We start from the raw sequence: 20,383 nt of genomic DNA, 5'->3' as shown, positions 1-20,383 counted from the left end.
TAGTTGCTAGTTAATTTTTAAAATATATTTATCTCAACCATTTTAATTAAGGGAACAATTACTTTTTTGACTGGAAACAAATAAGAATTTACTTTTAAATATAGATGTTATATTACTTTGAGAAAATTTTGTACATCTTATGTGAAATCGAAGGTTACATCTTCGGCATAAACATACATAGTTATCAGTTAGTATTTACTGGCAGAATTTATTCTATAGTTACTTAAATTGTCAATAGATGTCCATAGCATCGGTGTTCGAAATTGTTGAATGGATAACAGGCCTAAAATTATAGTCATAAATTTCATAAAACCAATAAATAGTTTAAATAATTGGTACGTTCTTGTTGAAAATTTAAAATTAGTTACTTCAGTTGTCAATATGTGTCCATAACATTGGTGTTCAAAATTTTGAAAGGATAACAGGCCTAAAATTAAAGTCATAAATTTTATAAAAACAATAAATAGTTTGAATAATTAGTATGTTCTTATTAATACTTTGAAATTATAATATCTTGTAATAATAATTTTATTTCATCGGTTTCACATGATCCTCTCTGAATGGCAGGCTCTAGATTAACAAAGAAAAAAAAACTCGAAGATAAACGTTGTCGGTAAATTTAAACTTATATGTGCTGAATATTTATGTAAATATTCATTATGAATTTCTGCAAGGTGACCGAAAAGTCTATATAAAAAAAGTTTGCTCTTCTGTGCTGACAATAGCCGGTCTCAACAGGGAAGGGTTTTCAGTTAATGTGTCGATATACGAACCAATACATCTTATTGAAGCCAATCATAGAAATGACGATAAATACGACCTTACTGTGTTTACGCAAGTTTTTATGCCATCAGGTCTTTTAGTGCTACATTTTAAAAGTATTAAGACAGACGAGAAACTATATGAAATAGTTTTCAAATCTGCCAAGACATTATTGGAATTGGAATTTGGAACCACTTACTCACTTAGTCACGTGACTCGACTTGTATGCGAGAGATGTCTCTTTGCCAACTGTCGGTTCTCCTTCGTCTGTGCGATATTTTTTAGTGGCAACGTGGCAGTCCGCCATTATTATTGCATGTAAGTACAGTAAAAATTCATTTATATGCATAATAAGTAGATCAGAGAGGTACAGACGCGTAATCTGCAAACAGTTGTATGAGGATATGGCCAAGTGTAATGGAGACGCCGACTTTTGTGGTGCCTCGTCCTGTTCCAGTTGTCTTTATTGTAGGCGTACGTACTATTTGAAGTGTCTTACAGAGATTAGTCATTCATACGAAGCTGGCGTCTAGCTAAGGCGTAAGTAGTTAACGGTATGTGAAGCTCGTAGGCCTATATCGTAGCCAAAGGTTTGCAGGCAGGGGCTTAGCCACTATGCATAGGCCTAGATAGCCAAGCGGGTATTTCATTCTTTTAGGCTAGCCTATCGTACTGATGCTGTTTTAATTGTTACACAAAACGGGTATAATATCTTGGGAGTAACGAGTTAAGGTTTGTGGAAGTGAGTACAAAATTATTTGGACATGAGGTAGGCCTAGGCCTAGTGAGTGCAGTCCTCTTAGGAGGTTTGGACATATTTGTTGGTCCAGGAACCGCAGAAATGAGCGTGAGGTGAGTCGAGACAATCCACTGCACTTTAAACATTTATTTATATCCAACGCCCACTAAGAATGTCAGTGAAACTGAGTCCCAAAGCAGAAGGAAATATGCATTAGGCCTAGGTTAAGTAATGGGAGAGTGTGAGGTTTCAAGAGGCTTCCTCTTACTTACAAATAATTTCGCCTTAAGGCTTTGAAGGTAAAGTAAATAACATAAAGTAGGTTAAGGTTTATGCATAAAATTTTTTTAAGCCAATATTTTCAGTGCTGAAAGTAGCAGGACTAGGCCTAATGACGCCTCTGGTAACAGAAGGTTAGGGAGTGCCCCTGTGATGTTGATGAAGAAGGCACGGTATGGTAATGGTAAAGTTGCATGCAAACTATAGGCAGTGGTCAGTGGAGTCATGGTAGGCTAATAATTCTTCTTCTTTTAACATGCTTTCTTCCCATTTTTGTATGGGGTAAGCACGATGCCTTCTTTTGAAGGACTTTTGATTTGGCTTTGGGGTAGACCTGTAGTCTCGATCGGCTGCCCTGCCTGACATCGCTTAGACCCCGGTAGCGTATGTTTCATGTATCATACCCGACCCAACGCCCTTTCTTCCCAGCAGCGAGAAGTTGTTGCGCGGGTAGGGCGAGAGTTCGAGACGTGTGAGATGTTTATGTTTTTTTTTAGAAGGTGTTGTAATGGCTTTGTTTTGTGTGTGTATTTAGTCTGTAACACCCATTTGCTTTTTAAGCAAACCTATCCGTTGATTATATATATAATCCCGGGATGTCTACGCGGATAGCAAAGTGTCTGCCTCTCTGATCAGTCGGCTGCGGGTTTGAACCCGCGCCACAGACCTCTACGAAGTCCAAGGCTGCTGCTGTAACCGACTGAGCCATCGAGGCTCCATGGTAGGCTAATAATAATTCAGCTAATATGAATTTGTCATCAGATCACCCACTGTGGGCTGTGATTAAATATACAGTATGGTTATCCAGATTAGGCTAGAAGGAACAGCATTATATTGATTAAGGCAAGGGAGTTTATTCAGAAAATAATGAAAACCAGGACACTCAAGTGTAGAAATAAACTAACATGAATTGCTGTGTGAGTTGCAGCCCCGCAGAGCATTTATTATGATGGCTTGGGGCCAAGAATCAAGAGTATAAGCTAACCAAATTTTTCAGAATAGGCATAACAGGATGTTATTATAGTGGTCAAGGATAGACACCAGGTTATATTGTGGTGGAAGCAAATCTTGTAGGTCTTGGTAATGAAATTCATTGTAAAGAATAGTTAACAAAACGAATGATAAGAGCTGACTGTAGACAGAGGTTGTAAACTATCTCAGAAATGTCAGAGAATACCAAAAATCTTTATAAAACACTAGATCTGGACCCCTGTCTCTCCCCATCCTGGTCGGAGCATGATGCCTTAAGTAATGTTAGGCTAAGAATACGTTATGTTATTATGTACTGGATTGGTTTTATGGAAATTTTTTTAGCAGAAACCATATTTCAGCTGTTGGTTATGCGAGGTGAGGGGATGTATACCCCTTGTTCACATGCTGCCATGTAAGCACTTTGACTTTGGCCATAACATAATAAAAATGACTTTCTTCACTCACCTCAGGGCTGTCTGTTAAGATTGAGCATTTCTCTGTTGATGATTGTTTTTGCTGGTTCCTCTCATTATGAAGTAAAACTAATGAAACGGATTGTGAGGGCAGGATTGTTTGTGTGGCCACTTCTTGTCCCATGTGTGTGTTTTATGCCTCTCATCCTGTAAAGGATGCATTGGTTGGTCTCCTTGTTAATGTGAGAAGTTAAGGAGGAGGAAAAGCAATAGGGAGCATTCGCCAGTCTCCTTGGAAAGGACTAATCCCCGGAATCCTTCCAGTACTTTTATTTGTGTCCCTGCAGTTCCTTTCTTTTACCTTTGTATGCCTTTCTCCTTGGTCTGGGCATGGCCTGGTATGTGAAGAAGACGATGGATGGTGTTTGCCACATGCTGTTTTCAGACAAAAGGTTGGGTACTGTGGCCAGGCATTCCCTGCTTTCCCCTAACAGGATCTTGAACCAGGTACCCTGCATTCTGTTAATAACTCCTGTTGACTCTTAATGTTCCATGTGTGCTGTCATCATTACTCAGTTACCTACAGAAATTGTAGTCTTTTAAACATCCTTTGAAGTCTCTTTGCCAGCATTTCTTGACCACTTAGGAGAGTTGTTCTACTGCAGCTTTTAACTACTGAGGTAGTTTACCCTTATTTGGCAGTGTTGCTTCCATTATAGATATCCTTGTTCCTTTTTCAGCTGCAGCAGCAATGACTTCCTGCCTCAAAGGTGAAGAGAGCAAGACTCAAGCTAGGAAAGGGAGGAAGCACATGTGCTGTCCTTCTTCCTCCTCCTCTTCCTTCATGGGAAGAAAAAGGGGAAGTCCGAGAGGTACTCTCACAAGAAGTCCCATGAGGCTTCCAGTGAGTGTTCTTCCCAGACTCTGGGGGGCAGTAGCTCTTGGACACCTGCTGGTGACCAGTCAGCAATTGTTGTTGGTTGGACAGCACTTTTTTGCGAATGTGTACAAGAGTAGACTCATCACCCATACATGGTAGTCATTGTTACCTTATGCATGCAGGTTGTGCACTGTATCACAGGCAGGGGGAAAGCTCAACCTGCTCTTGCAGTGCGTCCTTGGACTGTGCACATACAGATAGGATTTGCATGCGACAGGTTTCCTATTACATACTTAAGCTGGGATGATTTGTTTGCGTGTGAATGTTGCACCAGGTCTACATGTGGTTCCCCACAGACCCAAAGTTGCTTTAACACAATTGGGTTATACCCATTCTTTTCAAGTGGTTGTACTTAGCCTATGCTGCTCCTGAAGCTTGCAGAGTTGTCACAATGAAACATTTTAATTCTCTTTTATCTCACATTTTGAATTTTCATGGCACATTTACATATTTAATTTTCATCAAATAAAGGAGGAGAAATATAAAAAAAAATATGCATTATTTACAAAGGATACATCAGAAGATTGAGGAAGGAGAAACACAGAATATCTGCAGGTTATTATATTAGTTTGGATGGGGGCAGTCTAAATTGTACAGGTATTATACCAAATGGTGATGTATGTCAGTGATAACTAGTACAGTATAATGAAAATTAGGTCTTAGGAGTATTGGCAGACTGAATGATCAGAAATTAAAATGCAAGACTTTTTTGAGCAATAAAAAAGTAAGAAGTAACAATAAAAGTTTGGAAGACAGCAAAATAAAAACTGGAAGCAAATACCTTGAATGGCATCCGTAGCTTTGATTGCTCAGGGGAAGGAGAGGAGGGACCAGTAATTGTCACAGTCAGTCCTAGGAAAAGAGCCAGACACAAGGCTTTTCAATGTAACATTAGTACTCGGTCTCTTGGCTACCTCCATCACCTCACTTGACATTGGGAGATGAAATGTCTTAAAACTAAGGACATCCTTAAGGACCCGTGGTTTCTTTGTACTGCTCCAAGTCAAAGAAACCAGCGTATGGTAAGGAAGTACATACCCGAGCAAATGAGGTATATGGTTTGGGTGACTTAAAAAGGAAAATATCAAAGGCCTGGTTTTACAAAAAGGAAATTATCAAAGGCTTGGTTTTACAGTGCAACAAGGAAATTATTGAATGCTTGGTTTTGTGATATAAGGGAAAAGCTCAGTGTTGTGTTGCATTGCTGTGAGAACAAAGAGGTAGAGATTTGAGAAATATATGTACAATACAGTCTTTACCTCCCCATTCTGTTAGGACATGGTTAATCGTATGTACAGATCTTGTGCTTCTAGGTTGAGTTTTATATCTGAAATAGGTAACAGTAGTGTTTGTCAGGTGCACTGAGGATGACTAAAGGGAATTGTAGGATATTTTCCATTCGTTACATGGCAACAGGAAGTTAATGTGCCTGTTATTGGATGGCTTGTAGAAGTGAAATGAAACACTGTATTATGGACTATTAGAAGTTATTTTCATTTCCCCTGGTTTTTTTTTTTTTTTTAATCCCAGACATGTCTTCAATATTTGTACCATGGGATTTTTTTTCTCTAAATGCTGATTTGTTTTCATAGGACTTCTTCAGTACTGGAATGTTACGTTTCAAGAAATTTGGTTTACATTTATATCCTGTACTTGGGACAGCTGCAGAAAGATAACAGGTGCCTAATTTTGTATTAACTAATAGTGAGCTAAAGTGGAACTGGTAAGTATATGAATTTTGAACTTGGTTTTTATTTCCATAATCTTGGGGAAAAAACCCAAATAAGTATCATGAACCCTAAGTCTGTTGATAACTAGAGCCAGTTAGTAATGAATATTTACTGTGATGATTCACTTCAAGGTACTCATAAAAACTCTTTACTTCAAATAACCCAGTACACTTTCAGCAAGTCTTTTTAGCAGAAGTATAACCCTTTACAATATGGTTTGTTTAAGAATAATAATGATGCTTAGAAGGGAAATGTCTTGGTATTGTACTTTGATGGTGTTAGCTTGAACGATTCATATCAGGATCAAATTAATATCTTTAATTTAGGTTGATCAGTGTAATAAAGACAGACCAACCAGGGAATTGAAAGGAGTAAAGGCCTGTCAAGGCCTATTCACTGCAAGTCAAAGGTGAGCAAGGTCTGTTTGTTGCCTGTATCTACAGCTTTTAAAGGTAAGGCAATAACAAAAGTATGACTTGTTTATAACATAGAGTAACTGTGTGACCTTTTAAGAACTGCCTTTGATTTTCATAAAAACCTTGGTTTTCTAACGACATATATTGCAAATGTGGAGTGAACAGTTCAGTGCAAAAGAACAGACCTTACAAAGTCAGTTGTAGGGTTTTTGAAGTGCAGGTATTTGGAGCCTGATAATGTGCTGCACTAGGGTTTAATCTGTTTACTTTGGACTAAAAAATTTTGGGGCTTAACTAGACAAAACAAAAACAAAAAAATTTTTTTGAGTTTTTTGTCTCGTGAAAATACGAGAATATTTTCCAGCAGTTTTCTTATACGTTTGATTTGCAAATAGTTGTTATAAAAGTTGGCAGAAAATGTTTGTTAAACCTAGGTTATTACTATTTAGTAGTTTATCCAGACTGTTGACTGAATTTAAAGGCAAAAGGAATGCTTTTTTTATGATTGAAGTGTCCATAAATGGTCTACAGAGATGCAAAAATTGAGATGTTAGTTCATGCGAGGTCTTCAAGATAATGATAAAAACCAGCTGTAATTTTCAGGATTAGATCCTAGTTCAGAATATGATGTTAGTGTTAGTATGTATATGAAATTTTAGTACATTGTAGTTTGTTGCATCTCAGTAGTTTTAACAATTTGTCTATAGGAATAATCATTGTGCAGTCCAATAGCTGTGTCATTTCATTGCTTTAAGAAAGAGAGTGCATAAATTTCTGTGTCAATATACCAAACTATTTTGTGTTGAAAGTACTCACTTTCATTGAAGTCGTTGCCAAGAAAAGTCGGGTGGGTGAATTACTACATGTTGATAATAAGCAGTCTCCTTAGTTCCTCTTTCCATACTTGCTCTACTTGGCAGCTTTTAGGTAAATCATACTGTACTTTATTTGCTTTGGGTTTTATGGTTTTACAACATGACAGTAATCCATAAGTTGCTGATACGTTACTGTATAGGTATCCAATCTCATCATTTGCTTATGATTATACGAAAGTAATACAGGTTTTAGTCTTGTTTGCATGAGTCAGCATGGGGCAGTTTGTGAGTCATTTTAGTCTTATTGACATACAAAACCGTATCTTAGTTAACCATTCAGTCTTCAGTCTTTCTTGTCAGTTTTCAGAAGACTTCGTATCAGCTCTCATGTAGTCCATCAGGAGAATCCCTTTTATATCAGCTGGTTATAGTTTGTGGATAACTTCAGGGTTTAGATTATAGCTGTGTATGAGGATAACAGTTATGTCTTGTTGATTGTCAATCTAGTTTTCAGATCTTTTCATTCAAGTTTCTGGTGCAACAGTTTGAACAATCTGGTGTAGTAGTTGCGTGGTTCTGAGAATTTTCTTCAAGTAGCTTTTTTTACGATAGAGTCCAATTAGTCTTTATTTTTAAATTTTTAGTATAGGTTTCCCTTTTGGATTGCAAGTGTATTGTGTGCAAGATGCTGTATGGGTACCCTGTAAGGCATTGCCATCAGTGCACCTCACGTGGTGCACTTTAGGCTTTATTTAAGGGTCTTTGTAGCATCCCTTCGGCCCCTGGCTGCAGCCTCTCTCATTTCTTATACTGTACCTCCGTTCATATTTTCTCTTTTCCATCTGACTTTCCACCCTCTCTAAAAAAAAATTTTCCAAGTGCACTTGTGAGGCTTTCCTCTTGATACGACCTTCAAACCTTCGTACTGTTAATTTCCCTTTCAGCACTGAATGACCTCCTAGGTCCCAGCACTTGGCCTTTGGCCGAAATGCTATATTCTATTCATTTTGTATGGATGAAGTTATAAATGGGTGACATCTCTTACTGGTGTGGATGAAGCTGGTGGAGCACTTAAATAAAAAGAAAGTCTGTAAAATCATTTGCAGATGATCAGCATGCTTGTTATAATAGTGTTGTGAGAAACTGGTGTAAAATATACAGGTACTGTATATCTAATACAGAGAGTTGACTAGAATGAATCAGAGCACAAGAGATGATGCCTTAACCACTTGCATAGGCTCGGGAGTCTGGGACAGTGTACTGTACTGGCACATTGGCATCTGCTACAGTACTGTTCAGCTTGGGTGGCAGCAGAAATTGTAGCTAAGCCAAGGCATGCAACACAAAATTTGAACGTACAGGTGGTGGACGGGCTCTCCAAACAAATTTTAATTTACGATCATGGTTGTTTGTAGAGGAGTGTCTATTACACAACAGTATTAACCTCAAAATATTCACCACTACAGTTTTGTCATGGTTGGTTAGATTAAAACCTTTAATAACCTATGGGATTTCTTGAAAGACCAAATTCTGTTTCAGACAATAAGGTCGCGGATATCCCTTTTGACAGGAAGGTTGCATGTGTGAAACTGAAGTTAAGTCTGCTTAAATATGGAAGTCTGAAGGAGTTTAATTTTTCAGTTTGTCACTGTTGCTTTCCAAATGATTTGAGCACATGCCTTGAAATTATCTTGTTTATACTTTATTAGACAGTTGATTACAGTTGTTGCAATTTGATCATTGGAATTATCACAAACTAACATCAGATGAAAAGCCAAATAAACCTTCAATTAATGTAGTGGAGTGGGCTGTACCAAAGAACTCTCCTTTCATTTATTGTAATCACATAATTGCTATCTCTAGTATTGGGTAGAATACTTCTGGCTTAAAGTAAGTAAGACTAAGCTCATTTTTCTCACTCCATTTTTCCCCATCTCAGTCATGTTTTATCTTCATTGATGAACTTTGTTTTTTTTGAAAAATTATTTTCAGTTTTTCGATTATGTAGGATGAAGTTGGACTGCTTCCTTGACCCATTTATTTCAGATTTTTACAAGAACTGATCCAGCACCATCTCATATGAACAGCATATTTGGAAAAGGTAATTCTTCAAGATTATTCCTGAAAACTGCAAGAAAAATCCCATCCTCGGTTCCAGAGAAATAATTTATGTAAAGTATTGAGATTTTTTTGTGGAGTAAATGCAGGAATTTTTAAGCATTGCTTCACTATAGGCCCTTAGAATGTTTAAATCATGATTTGTTTGTTTGTGTGACGGTAAGGACAATTTGCACCTTTGAAATACATCTTAACTATTCTATGTTACTTACATGAGTGACTCATTTGCAGGGTCTCAGAATGCATGCAGTAAAATGTAGTAAGCTTTGAAAAGTGAATTGTGTTTATGAAGGTCAGTATGCTAAGGACTTGTGAATCTTCATCTTGGCTCTTTGAAATACGTAGTGTTATAGCATTTTGGTCCTGGTTCGCTACCAATGAGCAAATGGGTATGGTTTTGCTGATGGGTATGAGACTTTTAATTAATAATAATGATAATCACATTTGATCTTAGCTAGGGAAGACATATTAATAAGACATTGACTGTTGCTATCACTCTCAATAACTTGACAGTAGGTTTGAAAGCCTAAGTTATTGTATCCCAATTTGGTATTGATGGATTTTTAGGAATAAGTAGCTAAGTATCCAACCTCTGGAATCTGTCACAAGGTAGATTTTGGTGATCGACAAATAGGATGTGTAAAATTAGTTGCAAGAAAGCCCTTGGGGGTAACGTTAGGTATTTTAGGAATATTGAATGGTGAGATTTTGTATTCACTGGTATGTGAATGAATATCGAAGGAAAGTCTTGTTTCAGATCAAGGATTTAGCTAGGAAATATAACGAAAGTTTGGTTTAATGCCAAAGCCAATTAGATGGTTTTGAGTGAAGATTGGATGGTGCTTCTGAAGACTGAAGGCCAGATATTTGAAAATAACTTGGCAAAATTTACCTAGTTATCAGTTGAAAAGTAAGAATTGAAAGCTAGTTAGGTAGAAGTTTACTGAACAGGAAATGGGATATAAATTCTTGTTTCATGTAGCCAGAAGTTCAGTTAATGACCTGTTATGAAGGTTGGAAATTAGTTAAAATGAAAGACTTTCAGGAAGTACCAAGTAATTACTTTAGGAAAATGATTAAAGTACTGGCAGTAATGTTAGGAAAGTTGTAGAAGCATCAGCAATTGCATTAGGAATATGAACCATCAAAATATAGATTTTTAGGATAGATAGACTTAAAAATTGGTTTTGTGTACGTTTCTCTGATAACTATGGTTTGGGTATTATGCATTATCTAAAATCTTGTACAGTATTTTACAGTCACATCGATAGAGTTATACGAAGTAATTAAGTTCCTCATTTTTTTGTTACTTGATAGAAGGTTACTGTCTATAATGAATTTAAGAAATCATATAGGGAAGAATCAATAAACGAATTTTATCCATTTTTGGTGCTAATAACTTTTAACGAAATCTGCGAAATTCTTGAAATGGTCTTGAATAAATTAGATGTGACCAGTAAGGGACCATACCCTAATTATGGGTGATAAGTTTTTATTAAAAAAAATATATAATAAGTACATGTATACATTTTGTTAGTAAAATGTAGCAAAGAAATTAAAAAGGTTAAAATGAACACTGAGCAACAGTTATTACTGAATAAAGTACTGTACAACAGCATATGTAGACCAGCTTATTGTTGATTGAACCTGTTGCCTTGCTGTGCCTTCCATGTACAGTAATAAAGAATTTCCCTGGGATACAGACAAACCTAATCTTCCTTTAACGTGACCTTAAACTGGAAATTATGGGAATAGCAGAGCAACAAATGTGGAGCTATTCTTTTGTAGTAAACCCCCCCCATTCATTGCTCATTGTAGTTAAAAATTACATTATTAATTTACAGTAGTACTGTTACAAACAAATTGTTCCCTGTAGAGTTTCTCTATGTTTTTGTCTACGTTTTAGATAGCTTATGGCCTCCAGTCTGCAGGTAGTCCATAGTAAGAATAATAATAATAACAACAACAACAATGATACATTAATTCACTCAAAAACATACATAACATCATAATTTGCTGGTAGAAATTTCCACCAAGAAACTACTGCAAATGTTCAGCAAACTTTGTGTTACAATTCAAATTTTAATTATCAGTTACTGTAGCTGTAACTAAATAGGGTTTCAGCAAGGTGTCCTTAGCAAAATATAGACCTAAACAATGAGCCAAAAGTACTTGTCTTATCCTGGTTATAGGATTCTCAGGATCTGATCATAGGTACTGATATAATCCTTTTAATACTGTATAAACCCAAAGTTCTCGGTTGTCCAAGTAACCTGTTCCTCATTCTTTCAGAGTATCTGGAGTTTGCAGTTGAAACATCATAGCATCCCATGGAATACTGGAAGATTCTGTTGCAACAAACATTCTTTAGCAGCAGCAGCCTCAGTTTTTTTTTTTTCAGACTTAATATCTTTTATTGATGTAATAATTACCAGTGTAAGTGAAGACACTGTAAATTATCAGCTATTAGGTTGCTAAGTTTCTTTCAAGATAAATCTATATAGTTATTTTACCTTAAATTTTTCATCAGCTTAATAGTAGCTATGAAGTGGCTTGCTATGTTTCAGGATATATAGATTGTAGTTAATATTCCTATTTTAGTGGGGTATAAGGTGGTAGTGTGCTTATCAGATGTTCAGGTGTCATGCCTATCAGGGACATATTTCTTAACAGAATATCCCTGTAAGTGAGCTTTATGTAGCAGATGCTGAAACAAACATGACTGATACTTGCCTTTCTTTACCTTGTGAGCATGGCTTGCCTCCCTTGTAAAGAGCCAACACTTCGTATCAAAATGCATACTTAATGTGTAGCATAATTCGTTACATGATGACTTGGCCAAGTTGGTGTACTGTAGGAGTGTTTTCGCTGAACTATTCTTTGGGTGTGTTCTGGCTGTGCTACATTTTCTCTTTTATATGAATAACTCTGTAATCAACCTGTTGTCAAGTTTGTTTAATAATGACAATCATCAATATATATACAGTATAGAGCAATTATTTACATGTAAACTTTGTAAAGAAAGTTAATGATTTGGATTTCTATCAGTAGGTTTTTCATCTAATGTCCATGCACACATTTTATTTCAGAATTAATTTTCTACTTAGAGTACTGCAGTTCTTAGTCAGCAGTAAATAACACACGCATACAAATACTGTAAAGTATAGATCTTAATGTAAATGCAACAGTTAGTGACTGACCCCAACTTGAGCATAATATCCATTTCAGTGTTTTGTTTATAATAGAATGATTAATTTATTCTATACAAAAAACATTCTTTGAATATTAGAATATAATGTAATACAATACAGTAATAGAATACGTAAAAGTCTGCTTATCAACATTTTTTTACAGCATTATTTGACCCATCACCTGAGAGTTCTCTACTGCTAGACATGTAGTATATGTGCATCTTATTTTGATCATAAATTTTGTATGGCTAGCTTAAATGATGAATGTTGAGAAATTAGACACTGCATCTTATGAGGAGTGTGTAGAATTCACAATTTGTACAATACCTTTTAAAGTTTATATACGGGAGAGGGAGGTAAGGTATGCTGTTTTGAGTTTTGTTGATCCTGCCACTTTTAAAACCGTAATTTTCATGATAATTACTCTTCTATTTAGGGATGTACCAATAGTAACAATTTTTGAGAGGGTCTTGAATACGGTAGCAAATTCAACAATACATAGAGACGAAGTAAATAATAAAACATTACTGTTGCATATGAGCTTGTATATGCATTTGTCTACTGATTTTAAACAGAGAGTAGCTTCAGTTAGTACTGTATTGTACCTGGAATATTGTATCTCCACATTCAAACTTTAGTGAAAATATCCAAATGTGTGCGTCTGTATGAGTGGAGGCTTATTAAAGATGTATTACAGGCATGGCATATAAAAATTTATGAAAATATGTATACCATCCACGATACATGAGCTACTTGAACTTAGACTATCATATATCATTGTTTGAAACATTGGTTTATTATGCAATGCACAAAATTTACTGATTGCACAATTTTTATTTGCAAGTATACATGGGATAGTATGGGAAGCTGTTAATGACATTTTATCAAGAGATAATAATTTTATTAAAGCTTCGAGTACAATAACAGTACACAGCACAAGAGAAGGAGTAAGAGAAGACAAATATTCTTATGATTGCTTACATATAATTGACAGATGATCTTAGAATGTTTAGACATTGATTTTCATTATAATAATGATATATACAATGTATATGGTATCATCAATACTTAGGTGAAAATCACTTACTCCATTCCCAGTTCATCATTCAAAAACAAGTACATTGTAGCTTCGATAAACTATTATATGAATGTCTGTCTGTTTTTATTCCCTCTTTCTCTCTTGTGTTATGTATTTTATTTTACTCCAGGTTTTGTGGAATTTGATATATTTCCTAATAAAATGTGATTTATTTGTCTTCCGACCTGGTTAATCCCACTGTATAGCAGGGACGGCCACTCGAATCAACTTTCTCCATCTGTTCCTATTCCTTGCATCATCTTTCCCCCCATCCCACCTCACCCATATCCCTCCCTGTAGATGAGTAAATACCTTGTACAGTGTATTACTTGTTACCACCCCATAGGGGGATTGCACCATCAGTGCACCTCACATGATACACTGGAAGCATTACTGAGGTTTTTTTTTTGCAGCATCCCTTTGGTCCCCAGCTGCAACCCCTTTCATTCTTTTTACTGTACCTATTCATATCCTCTTTCAGCTTATTTTCCAACCTCTCCTAACAGTTGTTTTATTGTGCCACTGCAAGGTTTTCCTCCTGTTACACCTTTAAAACCTTTTTACTCTCAATTTCCCTTTCATTGCTGAATGACCTCATAGGTTCCAACACATGGCCTTTGGCCAGAATTTTATTCCATTCCATTCCATATGTACCCAAGGTTCAATCCGTCATGTGTGGTAACCTAAGCTCATGTATCTTGCTACACGTTTTGTACAGTATAAGTATTTGGTAAAATTTCGTATGCCATAGTAAATAACAATATTTTTGTAATTTATTTTTGTAAGCCCTGTACACAGGCATATGAAGCTTTAGGTGAAATGTTTATTATGGAATACAAAATGGTACTTCCTCATATATAAGATCAGTATATATATTATTTTCTTCATACCTGTATTGTTGCATTCATCACTGAATTTAACAGCTTGAAAAACCCTCCTTAAACCTCACAATAAAATGCTGTGTAGCATGAGAAGAAAAAAAGAGTGGGATACAGGTCTTGGTTTGTTACTTAGTGGATTTTGTTAAGTGTATCCTATAATTGAATATCAGCCATCAGGTGAACATACTTAGGATATGTAATTTGTTTAAATATTTATTGAATATCAGCCATTGCTGGCTTAGTACATTTCACATATAGTTCATTATCTAAATATAGTATTCTATCAGTGTAACATCAACCATCAGGTTATAGTTTGTATGTGTAATCTAGGATGTTTATTTGTTGTAACATTTTAACATCAGGTGGTTTTAGGGAAGATGACCTCAAAGGCATCTTTGTAGTTTTGTTGAAGATAACCTGCGACCAGTATTACAGTTTCGGTTTCATAACAGTCTTGGTACCTGTGATGCACTCTTGTCAATATCTACTGTCTTGCAGAATGCTTTTGATGAGTTGTAGAGGCACGCATGGTCAATTTAGATTTTAGTGCAGCCTTTGACTGGTGAGTCATGAAGCACTTATCTACAAGCTAAGTTCATTGGGAGTTAGTGTATCTTTGTTAATGTGTTAAATGAATTTTTAATTGCCAGAACCCAAAGGGTCTGTGTTGATGGCCGGTATAGTAGCTTCAGTAATGTCTTTCAGGTGTTTTTCAATTTAGTGTTCTTGGGCTTTGGCTGTTTATCTGTACTAGTGACATATGTTAAGTTCTGGAGAACAAACCAACTGCATATATGCTAATGATGCTACTCGACCATCTGTTTCCTTCTTCACCTTAGGTCTGTGATTTTAGAATCCTTGATTGGAGATATGGCATGAGTGGAGTAGGCTTTGGGGCTTGAAGCTTAACTCTTCTAAAACTTAGTTTGATAGCTAGTCAATCCAGAACACTTGCCTTTGGATCCTGAGTTACATTTAAAGGGTACATTTTTAAATGACAGTGACTCTTTTAAGATTTTAGGTGTAACATTTAATAAGAAATTGACATGTTTTCAAAAGAAGCTTATAGAAAAAATGTTTTGTGTGAATATATGCTTTATCATGTTTCTCAAAAAGTTGGTATCTTTGGTAGAGTTTGTCATTAATCAAGTTTATTTTGCCTACTCGTAATCTTGACTTGTAGCGTTAACGTAAAGTAAGTTCTTTGTTTGTTGCACAAAATGTACTATAACAACTAACATCCTCTGGACTCTTTTTTTTACCTGACAAAGCTGTTTTTACTCACAACACTAGGCAGGCTGCTGCTGGAAACAGTGTTTTTAGTATCGGGTTTAAAACTGTTCAGTTTGTTAGGAGTTTTATCTTGGCTGCCACTAAAATGTGGAATATTTTACGTAGTTCACTTGTGGAATCTTGTGATTTCCAAATGTTTAAATGAGCAAATTCATCCGTGCTCTCTGCTGACAACTAAATTCAGGTGTGTTGGTTTTATCTACTATTCCTTCATATTTATGCATTTATCACCTTTTTCTATAATTTTCCTGTCTGTGCAGGCTGATTTCCTTTTGGATTCCTCTTGGGTTCATAGTCTGATGACTGCCCATAAGGGTTTTCAGCCAAAGATTTGAAGAAAGAAAGAAAAGAAAAGTACATGGTTCAGCATACAAATATTTTGTATAGCCAAAATTATTGATACTATTTCACCAACAAAGGAGAGGCTGAAGATGCTGGTGAAATTACCATTATTATTATTCCCAAGATGAGCCCTATTAATATGGGAAAGTCAGAAGAGAATCATTACTAAGAACAGAGAGCTTATTTTCTTGAACAGAATGTGCTATTTTTGCCAGATCAGGTTTGATTGTATCAAGTGTTTCTTCTTCTTCTTCTTGAACAGAATATATGAAGTTCCAGATGTCTTAGAATTTATAGATTAGGTTTATATCAAAACAAGGACAAAAGTTATTCCTATGCCTGAATGTTTAACAAAAGTCGTTATCAGCTTGGGGCTTAGATGTTTAATTTTACTTTTAGTTATTGAAACATATGAATTTAACAAAATAGGAAGTTATCCAGATTGAAATTCTTTAGAAAATTTGATAAAGTTTAGGTAATTTTTATATCAAAAGGCAAGGACTAAAAATTATTGCCAAAAAGGCGTGTTAGGATTTTTGTGGTTCTGTGTGATACCCAGATTTAACTGATAACAGCTTATTTTTAGAACAAGAATTATCAATGTCATTTAAGTGGTGGAGGAAACTGCCCTTGTTTTTAGGTTACATTTTTTATTGTAGACCCAATTTATACAATTGATCCCCATGAAATACTGGGTAAAACTGTAAACAAATGTAAGCTATGGTAAAGTTATTTACCTTTACAGGATTTTATAACGTGATGATTGAATCAGTTGTAGTTGATTTAAGGTGTTTGCAGGTTTCATCAAGCATTATGTTGGCAGTGAAAGTGGTTATTGTTAAGTTGGTGTTGACATTGAAATTGCCCAGACTCTGTTATGCCAGGAAGCCTGCACCGCGCAAGAAGGACACCACGCTAATACACCATAACTGTGTGGTAGTGTGGATGTTGTGTTGTTGATAAGGGTCTTAAGAGATGTGTAATTGTGTGGGGACTAACTTGGCAGAGTGGACATATGTCTGTTTGGGTGGCGGTGTTTGTAGGTGTTTAGTGATTGGTGATGACCACATCAGGTGTACTCTCTCCAATCTTGAGATACTGCTTATGTTGGGTGGGGGTGCCTAGTAAAGTGCTTGTCTGGTGAGGTGTTATGGATGTGCTTTTTTTTTTGTTCTGTTTGTGGGTGGTGTATAGAATTCAAGATATCTGTATAGTGTCAGATTTGCCTGTGTGTTGGAGGGTGGTAAGGTAAAGCATGGGCTGTTTGTGTTTTTAGAATGCCAAGAATTGTTGCCTCAATGTCTAAGTGTTGCCTGATGGTGAGAATCTGGTTTCGGCGTGTAAGTGTTCTATTGGTGTGGATTGTGGAGGATGATTCTCAGAGCTGTGTTTTTTTATCTGTAGTTTGTTTAGTTGTGTTTAGGGTGCCAGGCTTGGCGTAGTTTATTATGGAGTGGAATTGTTTATATAATTGATCGTTTCTTTTGTTGTCCAAATGTTGTGCCTGTTAGTGATCTTAGTGCATTTAAGGTCTGCATTTCTTGATGATGTTACTGACATGTGGAGCAAATGACACTGAAGTGTTGTATGTGAAGGATTTTTGTTTCGTGTGTGTGTGGAATTGTGGTGTTGTTCAGGTTTTGGGTCAACTGATGTTCTTTGTTGTGACTAGTGAGTTTCTTGTGGATTATTGTAATCTGTTTTTGTGAGCCAGTTTTGTTGTGTTATGTAAGTCTGCACTTGTGTGGAGCATACGTTTTTGTCTGCATGTATTGATATGATTGTTAGATCGTCTGATGAGGAGATGGTATGTTGTTAGGTGGTGTTGGTGTCATGCATGAATAGGTTAGAAGTAGAAAATACTGCATGTCCCTGATGGGAAGATTTATGCATAAAATGGTATTGTTTTGAATTTTGTGGCTAACAGAGAATGTTATATGGGATTAGATTTTTCAGCTGTCAAGGTGGTGTTTTAACATAAGCTGGTATAGCCTTTCAAGTGCTACAAAGTTGTGTTGATAGGCTCTGCCAAGACTTACAGCTAAAGAAATCACTGGAAAGATGTATTTTACAGATGTAATTGATCTGGGATAACTTGCTTTATGTCAGGGATGAAGGTGTACTGTATGTTGTGAATTTTCTGGGATCTGTGGAATGAATTGTAACGTTCAAGATGTCAGTGGGTTTGTTTGGGGGTTTCTACTGCTTTGCCTTTGGCTTAAATTATATATTGCAATCCAATCAAAGTTTTGGTTTTTTGGAGTTTAGAAAAATTGAAATATACTCTCCTAATATAATTTGGCATTCAGAAGTTCAGCGTAGACAAGTTGAATTTTATACTTCTTATATATGTAAGGTAATGTACAGTAATTCAGAACGGCTGAACTGAATTCAGTTAAAAGCTTGAGGTTCATATAGCACTTTGGTGAAATTGTAGAGCACAAGGAGCACATTCCACTGTGGAAGTCTGAGTTTTCCTATTTTGGGGATAAAGATGTCTTTCATGATGGAGGTTTTTTGGTTTTTGAATGGAGCCTGTTTTTGGTTTTTGAATGGAGTCTCTGCTCTTGATATTTTGGAATTTGACACTTTACAAGGGGATACCTCCTCACACTGGAGTCCAGGCAAACTGAGCAGCAGCTTAGTTACTACTGCCTCCTGACACAGAGGCCAGGACAGAATGGGTAACTTGTCAGTTGTTGTTAGGGGGTTGCCAAATGGCCACAGGCATACCTCTACTCAGCCTAATATGCCACATCCAGACACACAAGGGCACTTGCCCCCTGTTCTGGCAATACCACCCTCCCAGTAAATGAGTCTCCATATATGAAAGGTGCCTGAAGGAATAAATACATCCTTTTCGAGTAATTTCTATTTTTCCTTGGTATACAAATCATAACCTTCCATATTGGAGGGAACCTGCCTCTGCCTCACTGCTTATGCCAGTGTTGAATATCCTGCGACCAGAAGCTCAATTGGGAAAGTCTGTTTGAAGGAGCATATCCTATCCTCCACCTCCTTTGGTATCCCCTGTATTAGTTAGTGCATCGGCCAGTCCAGGGCATGAGCCTGAAGGTGCTCCCTATATGGAAGGCTGCAGGTTATACCCAAGAAAAACAAATTACAGTACATAAAAAATTTTGGTAGATCTACAATAGAAGTCTTAGTTTATGGTATTTAATATTTTGGGAAGTTTCTGCAGATGTTTTGCTTTAAGGGGTTTATTGTAACACTGGCATTTATAAACTTAAAATTATGGTGCTTAGTTTTCAGAAGGTTGGGTTTTTTCCTTTTCCTTTCATGTCATTGCATTCAGGAAGTGCATTGGTTTTGATATGCCCCTAATGTACTTAGCGTGTGATATTCTCTGTAATGAAATTCTGTTACTTTGTAGTATATTTTCGTTTATGTTAGTTGTGCTGGCTTTGCCCTAAGGAAATTGTTTTATTAATGGTTCTGCTCTCAGTTGGTGTGTGCATTTGTTACATTTGTTGCATTTTGCCCTACAGTTTTAGTTGTCTTTGGTGCCTTTGCATTGAAGATGTCTGAATTTGAGGTTTTTGCATAGAAAGCCTGTTAGTTTGTGATCTTTTGCTTAGAAATCTCATAGTAACTGTTTTGGCTAGAAGTGTTTATCCTTTAGCATAAGTCTGCTATGGTTTTTTGTGCTTACAGTGTTGCTAAAAAGTTGGTTTATGCTTCCTTTGACAGGACATTTTGTATATTTTGGGATTTTTTTATTGGCTGAGAATGTCTTGTAACACCGAATGTTGTTTAAGAAATTGTGCTGGTGTGTTTTTTTTTCTGTGGAAGGTGCAGAATTGTGATAGCTCTGTCTAAGAAGTATTTTGATGCTAGTTTTCATTAAAGTGTGTTATTTAAGGATGTTTTTGTATGGAGAAAAGTGCATTAGTTTTGGAAGCTACTGTTAGTATTGGGAGTTATTTTCGTTCCAAGTTTATTGGTTTGGGGTTTTTGCTTACAAAGTGTATGTGCATTTTTTGTTTTTGGCCTAGCAATATTTATTATGGTTTTTTTATTATCCTAATAGTGTGTTATGTAAGGGTTTATGATTTAAAAACAGCTAGAATGCCATGGTTTCTACCCAGAAAACGGGTATTGTGCTTCAGAAGTCTTTTAATTTGACTTACTCTAGAATAGAAGTCTTTTAATTTATTGACTTACTCAGAATTCTAGAAAGTGGAGGTTTTCCATCGAAAATGTCAGTGTGGAGTCATTTTCTTTTAATGATAAAGAATTCATTTCTATGTAGGCCGCAAATCTGAATTGAAAGGTTTTGTTGGTGTCGAATCCAGAATAATTATAACCAAATGCTAGCCCATTAGACTAGCATTATAAAGTCCTTATAGCAGCAATTGGAAATTTAATTCCATATGGTAGGTTTTTTACAAGT

General features: G+C 36.1%; 1 long non-coding RNA gene across 7 annotated transcripts; it reads left to right on the top strand.

Annotated features, from left to right (window-relative positions):
* Positions 1 to 739: 739 nt before the first annotated feature.
* On the top strand, positions 740 to 14,891 carry LOC136828310 (uncharacterized). Of its 7 annotated transcripts, none has more exons than XR_010849985.1 (5): positions 740 to 1,080; positions 5,698 to 5,828; positions 6,162 to 6,244; positions 9,113 to 9,237; positions 11,477 to 14,891. It is a non-coding gene; the product is annotated as an uncharacterized lncRNA (long non-coding RNA). The 7 variants fall into 7 exon arrangements; XR_010849986.1 differs by having other exon boundaries at positions 6,162 to 6,287; XR_010849984.1 differs by having other exon boundaries at positions 9,113 to 9,167; positions 11,477 to 13,994.
* Positions 14,892 to 20,383: the final 5,492 nt, after the last annotated feature.

This window comes from Macrobrachium rosenbergii, chromosome 42 (genome assembly GCF_040412425.1).
Source record: "Macrobrachium rosenbergii isolate ZJJX-2024 chromosome 42, ASM4041242v1, whole genome shotgun sequence".
NCBI lineage: Eukaryota > Metazoa > Arthropoda > Malacostraca > Decapoda > Palaemonidae > Macrobrachium > Macrobrachium rosenbergii.
The sequence above is the reverse complement of the archived record's forward strand: the minus strand, read 5'-3'. Positions and strand labels throughout refer to the sequence as shown.